Consider the following 6,835-nt stretch of genomic DNA (forward strand, 5'->3'; position numbering starts at 1 on the left):
TCAGAGTCGTCCTCTCAATCCTACACATCACAGTGAGACCTTCTCTCACTCCTACACATCACAGAGTCCTTCCCTCACTCCTACACATCACATTGAGACCTTCTCTCACTCCTACACATCAGTGAGACCTTCTCTCACTCCTACACATCACAGAGTCCTTCCCTCTCTCCTACACATCACATTGAGACCTTCTCTCACTCCTACACATCACAGTGATACCTTCTCTCACTCCTACACATCACAGTGAGACCTTCTCTCACTCCTACACATCACAGTGAGACCTTCTATCACTCCTACACATTACAGAGACCTTCTCTCACTCCTACACATCACAGTGAGACCTTCCCTCACTCCTACACATTAGAGTGAGGGAAGGACCAGTAAGACATGGAAGGAAGGCTGGGAGTGACTTTTTTGTATTTAAATAATGAGGCAATGCCGCTATTATTACCTCAGTTAAAGCTAAAAGAAATGCAACAGTTAATAATTCTCTCATATTTCGTCTACGGGTGGGAATTATAATTTCATGACGTTAGAGATTTGTAAGTTTGCATTTATTTGAAATAGTGAAGGAATGTCGTTTCGCCTACCAAAAAAGTAAAGGAATGCCATTCCCATGCATTCCTATAGCACTACACCTCTGCCTCATTAATTGGTCAGCAAGTCATTCCCTCACTCACTAATAGGTCAACAAGTCTTTCTTTCTGTACATCACTGGAAGTCCTTCCTTAGCCAAGCACAATATTGCTTGTTCTTCCCTCACTCTTACACTATGTCTACTGTAGTCAGTAGATAAACTTTGAATATACTGTTAATTTTTTTTAGTATTTATGTAGATAGACATATTTAATGCAGCAATCAAACAGCGAAGTACAGTACTACTGCCTGGAAAGATATTGAAAGCACAATGTGTTGTCTAATGGTATACATTCTTGCCATATGGCACCACAAAAATTGAGACCAAGTCCCGGCTTGTTGAATCTGACTTTCTGACTCATTTACATAAAATTGCAGGGTTTTAATTGTTTCTCTTACTTTGACAATACAACATAATTATCGTTTCTTTTCTTTCTTATTTTCACCCCATCAGGCCCCAATGTGGGTCAGTAAGTGGGCTAATGTCTATGGGGAAGACAAATCCAGTCGTGTTGGGTAGATACACTTATTTAGGGCAGATTCATCTTTTTCTGTAGTCTTGATCATTTTTCTTGTCTATCTTGATTGTGCTGTGTCATCTGGAAACCAAGTTATGGTTCTCATCCTCTCTGTAGTGATGTTTTCTATTTCTACCTGTAAAATGAATACAGTATTTTATTAGCCAAAAATAGTTATGTTTTTTTTGGTATATTGCAGTGGCAAGAATTAAAATCACTTTCTTCATACACTCTCATTCAATAGTCACACTACCTGGTGGACTAGACGTGCTCTGGTATAATATTTCATCACCCACAGCAAGTGTTACCTCACAAGTCAACATTGCTCACCAGATAGATGTCTTTTCCCCCAAATCACAGCCATATTATCCACTCCTTCATACACACACACATCACTGCTTGCTGGATGTTCCTTCCTTCACACTTCTAGTGCAGCCTCCACCCCACCCTTCCATCTCCTCCCTCCTACCACACACTTATCAGTCTTACACATCCCATTCTCTCAATTTGTCTATTCCATCTGACCATCTATCCAATATTCCACTGCCAATTTCATCACTCACTATATATATTGACACCTTTACTCCTTTAGCATTAAAACTGCTGTTTCCCATGATTTGTAGTGTACTGTGAGTAGAGGCAGATGCTCCCCTGCTGCTCTCTAAGAAATAATAGTGAAAAAAAAATCGTAAATATATTGCTTGTGATAGTTTCTTGAAATACTCCAAGCCACATTAAGGCCACTAATTACCCCCCAATCGAAACGAGGATCATAGATTTGCAATCAGCATGCTCAGGAGTACATATACTGGACTAACTTTCCCCGCAGGTCAAGTTGGCCAAAAGTGACCTCATACCAAGCCTGAGGAGTTGAAGTTTTAAGATGATAGAAAAGGTAAAAGTTTTAAGTTACTGTTTGTTCTAAACTTAGGTTTATCACATTGGGTATTGGATAAAGGCTTTTTGTATGTTGGGCAGTGTGGGTGACATGTTGTAGGGTCTAGTAATGGAACTGTGTTAGACTTTGTGTACAGGATAGTGCATGAAGCAGTGTAGAGATGTGTACTACAGTGTAACAGTATTGGTGATAAGTAACTATTGTGGACGAGCTTTGTTGGGAACAGTTTAAGTACGTGTGGTCTAGTAGTTGATAGAAATTGCAGGTTTAATCTTCATTGTACACGAATTACAACTCTTAAAAATGTTGCAGTTGACATCTAACATACGTTAAGGCCAATGTCGGAAGTGACGGAACCTTGAGCAAGATATAACGAACAGCATGTTACTTCAGCCTCCTCAGTTAAGGTACTTGTGTATTTTAGTACGGCCACTGGAAGTAAGACTCAAGAGGAGGGAGTTAATATGTGCTAAGGTTTGGGAAGGAAGAGTATGGGCACGGGACAGTGGTGGGGGTGCTCGTACAGTGGAAGTGGAGCTCGTACAGTGGTGGGGGTGCTCCTACAGTGGTGGGGGTGCTCGTACAGGGGTGAGGGTGTTCGTACAGTGGAAGGGCGCTTGTAGGGGGTGAGGTGTTCGTACAGTGGAAGGGCGCTTGTACAGTGGTGGGGGTGCTCGTACAGTGGAAGTGGAGCTTGTACAGTGGTGGGGGTGCTCCTACAGTGGTGGGGGTGCTCGTACAGGGGTGAGGGTGTTCGTACAGTGGAAGGGCGCTTGTACAGTGGGGCACTCTTGCATGGCTTATGAGAAGTCTATTGCAGCCATAAGCGAGGGAAGGATGCTGCTCACGTGTACTGTAAGGTGGTATAGTGTTCGAGTGTAAGGTTATACATAAGGATGCAAGTTTAGAATCCAAGAAATTTTGGAGTAAATGTTGTGTATTGGCTAATTAAGATTTCCCTAAATTCAAAATCCTGTTGCAGACGGCTAGTGTGCAAGATATATGGACCAGATACGACAACAGGGCAGCCAAATGACCGCAGTATAACTAAGCCTTGAGTCTAGCCACACCAGGTATTAAAAATAGGTGGATATGTGCATTGGTAATGATACATTATGGTTAAGATTTATCTACTTTTAATATCATGTTGCAGATGGTTGGTGTACTGAACAAGATCGATGGACCAGATACGACAACAGGGCAGCCAAATGACCGCAGTGACTGTACTGTAAGAATAATGTAGTGTAAAAGCTTGTTTAAGTATTATTGAAACATTTTTATTACACTTTATATATAATTTTAGCAAAATTTGATAAATTATATAAGTAATGCATTCAAGAATGAATAAGTAAACCTCAATGTTGTGTATTGGTTGTGATATATATAAAGGGTTAAGATGTATCTACATTCCAAATTATGTTGCAGATGATTGTTGTACATGGTAAATGGACCAGACATTACAACAAGGCAGCAAGATGACTGCAATGACTGTTCTCACTACTGTCCCACAGTCCACACCTTGATGACTACCACCTTACTAAGGAAGCACAGAATTGTTATAGTACTGTACCGTAAGAATGTGATGTTAAAGTTCATGGAGAACTCAAACATTTTTGAGATAATTTAGCGAAACTTGAAAAATTTAATGTAAATCATTCAAGAACGTATAAGTAAACCTGAACGGGTTAAAAACAACTAGGTACCTTGTACAGGTATAGCATTATTATATATCACGGCAGCCACAGTATTGTAGTGGTTTAACAAAAACATTCTATACTGTGAGTTTTTGTCCACAGGTGAAGTATCAACAAGGTGTAGAACAAGAGATATGAGGACTTCAATCAGACGGATCCATTTCTAATAGTGGTTTGTAAAATCAAGTGTAAAATGTACTGTAATTGGGAGACCTCTGGTGGTTTGTGCTGTGGGGAGGCGCTTGTTCTGTGGGGAGGCTTTTTTGCTGTGGGGAGGCGCTTGTGCTGTGGGGAGGCGCTTGTGCTGTGGGGAGGCGCTTGTGCTGTGGGGAGGCGCTTGTGCTGTGGGGAGTCGCTTGTGATGTGGGGTGGCATTTGTACTGTGGGGAGGCATTTATAATGTGGGGAGGCGGTTGTAATGGTTGGCGCTCTTACACAATATCTGTATATAATCAAACAAATAAACACAAAATATACTTGATAAGTTTTATACTCCAAAGTTGAATGATAATGGTCTTGTAAACCATAAAGTACATTACTACTGTAAATTAAAGTTTAAACTTAAAGTTATACTGTAAATGAATCTCAAGTGATGAACTGATAAACTTGGATACACCCACATGATGGCTTCTACTGTATATCTCTAATACAGTGAATGCCCACATGAATACTGTGTAACTTAATTAATGCCCACATGATAGCCTGTATAATTATAACTACTGTACTGCAATTGATCTATATATTCTTATCACTAATTGACATCCAAGTGCCAGCCTATGTATAACTGTTACAAACTAATGCCCATGTGATGACCTATTGAGTATGTACAATTAAAACTAAAAAATACTTAAAGTTAGCATTGTAATAGTGTATCTCAATTTGGTGCAGTTATTACAAGGTGTACAATCAAAGACAAACGTCGTGTCTTGGTTTTGTTCAAAGATTATATATATATAACTCGTGAAACATTATGAGAGCCCCTGACCACAAGGCAGAGCGCACCAAAAGTTTAGACCTTCGACTTATGTTTTCACCAAATTTCACGACACGATTTTCGTCTTTCATTGTACACGCAATCCAAAAAAATTTTGGCGAGTGTAAATAAAAGTAAAGTACAGAAGCGTTTGTACTTACTCGATGTTGTGACAATCTGGCCACTGCTCATTAGCTGCTGAATGTAAGTCAGTTTTACCTGAAAATTTAGAAAAGAAATCCTTGTAAAATTATAGTAAACAAAATCTAAATTTTCTATGTACAATAAACAAAATTAAAATTGATTGTTATACAAAGCTTGAAACATTGAAATCCAATGGTCATGTTTACTGTAAATGGCCATGTTTAAAAGTAAGGTTTTGAAATAAAGGAATAGGAATTTGATACTTGACCTAAAGTAAAGAGGGTGTTAGAGGTAACGTGTGTATCTCACAACACTGTCCTGGGACAGATGTGAGAAGGATGTTGAGTGTAAACCCAGCAAAGATCACAGATTTCCTCTGTACCAGCACTGGCCAATTAAGGTTGAGACCAACCATCTAAACACTGCTTGAATGGCTAGTAAGATGGCAAGTGGTGGAATAATAAATAAAAGAGTACAGTGTATTCTTGACTAACACTGGTTTAAAAAACAATCGCCCCCTTAGACCCCTCGAGTATTCACTAAACAAAGGTGGTAACCCTGGACTGCCCAAAAGGCTAGTAAGCTGACAAGTGGTGGAAGTGATAAATGGACTTGCTTACTGGATAAATTTAGAAATACCCCTCCCCCCCCCTCCCCTTATACCTGGCCAAAAGTATTCACAAAGGGTAAAATATCCTTCCATTATTAGATAAAACAATCTTCTGTACAACCAAGATCTGACGAAACATGCATACAAAATCATTAAGTTTTCTACTGTATTACACACCCCACCTGTGGAGTCCACAATATAAACGTTTAATTGGGAAATACTTGATAGATGACAAACACTGATGACCCTCCATTGATGTATCGGCCAAGGAGATATGATAGTAGTGTTAATGTGCTCTCGGACATGTAAGAAAGGGGTTATCCAGTATGTCTTTACCAATCGATGCAAGTCCTGATTTCCTCTTGCACTAACGCTAGATAATGTAGGTGTTAATTGAGAACCTAAGACTACCCCAATGGGTGGTGAGAAGGACCTACAGTAGACTGCAGGTGTAACGAACAAAATCACAGTATAATGAGATTTTGTAATATTCATGTATCAAACTTCTAGACTTATTGTATAATGTAATAGATGTGTAGTGTATACAAATGAAAATAAAAAATATATTTATATAATTCCTTTTATTTTTCGATATTACTCTACAAAGATCTAATATACTGCACTACAAGGCCAGTGTTTGAGAAATCTAAACAGGGTCTAACAAACTGAAGGTGATATAAAGTGGTATTGGTGTACTTAGTAAATACTGGATCTTTTTCTTTAGTACTTATCAATAAAAAGCTGAAATACTACAATGTTGGTCTTGGGAAAATATAAACCTGGTCATGAAACAAAAATAAGTTACTGTACCTCGTATTATTATAAACACGTCTGAAAAAGAAGTGTTTATGAAGAGTTGATCATGCAACACTGCAGTAGCCCTCCTCCTTTATCAGGGCTGGGGACTGGCATGTTCAGTTGAACAAGGAGGAGTTACTACGGTGAATCTACGTCTAACTACGGTGCTGTTACTAGTACTACCACCATAAAAATATTAAATGTTTCCTGAACTACTTTTACCACCTCCAAGGAGCACCTTGTTGTGGGTCCACAGTCAGCCACACAAACCTGGAATACAAAAAGATTTAGACAATGTTCATTAATACCTTACATATAGACATTACATACTGTCACATATACTTTACCTGTTTGGTGGAGTTCTTGACCAGCCAGACGGTCACCTCAGCCAGCCAGACGGTCACCTCAGCCAGCCAGACATTCATCTCAGAGTCACACAATCGGAAAGACAAAAAAAAATCGAAGGCAGTGAGGATGGGCAGGAGGAGTGTGTGGATGGGAGGAGGGGTGTGTGGATGGGAGGAGGGGTGTGTGGATGGGAGGAGGGGTGTGTGGATGGGAGGA

General features: G+C 39.6%; 1 long non-coding RNA gene across 1 annotated transcript; it reads right to left on the reverse strand.

Moving 5' to 3' along the window:
• Window positions 1–316: 316 nt before the first annotated feature.
• LOC121854891 lies at window positions 317–6,626 on the reverse strand. The gene is made up of 3 exons (XR_006086658.1): window positions 6,488–6,626; window positions 4,881–4,938; window positions 317–1,290 (listed from the first exon to the last, which is right to left on the reverse strand). It is a non-coding gene; the product is annotated as an uncharacterized LOC121854891 (long non-coding RNA).
• Between the last annotated feature and the right edge of the window lie 209 nt (window positions 6,627–6,835).

Source organism: Homarus americanus, unplaced genomic scaffold, assembly GCF_018991925.1.
Source record: "Homarus americanus isolate GMGI-L3 unplaced genomic scaffold, GMGI_Hamer_2.0 scaffold24544, whole genome shotgun sequence".
Classification (NCBI taxonomy): Eukaryota; Metazoa; Arthropoda; class Malacostraca; order Decapoda; family Nephropidae; genus Homarus; species Homarus americanus.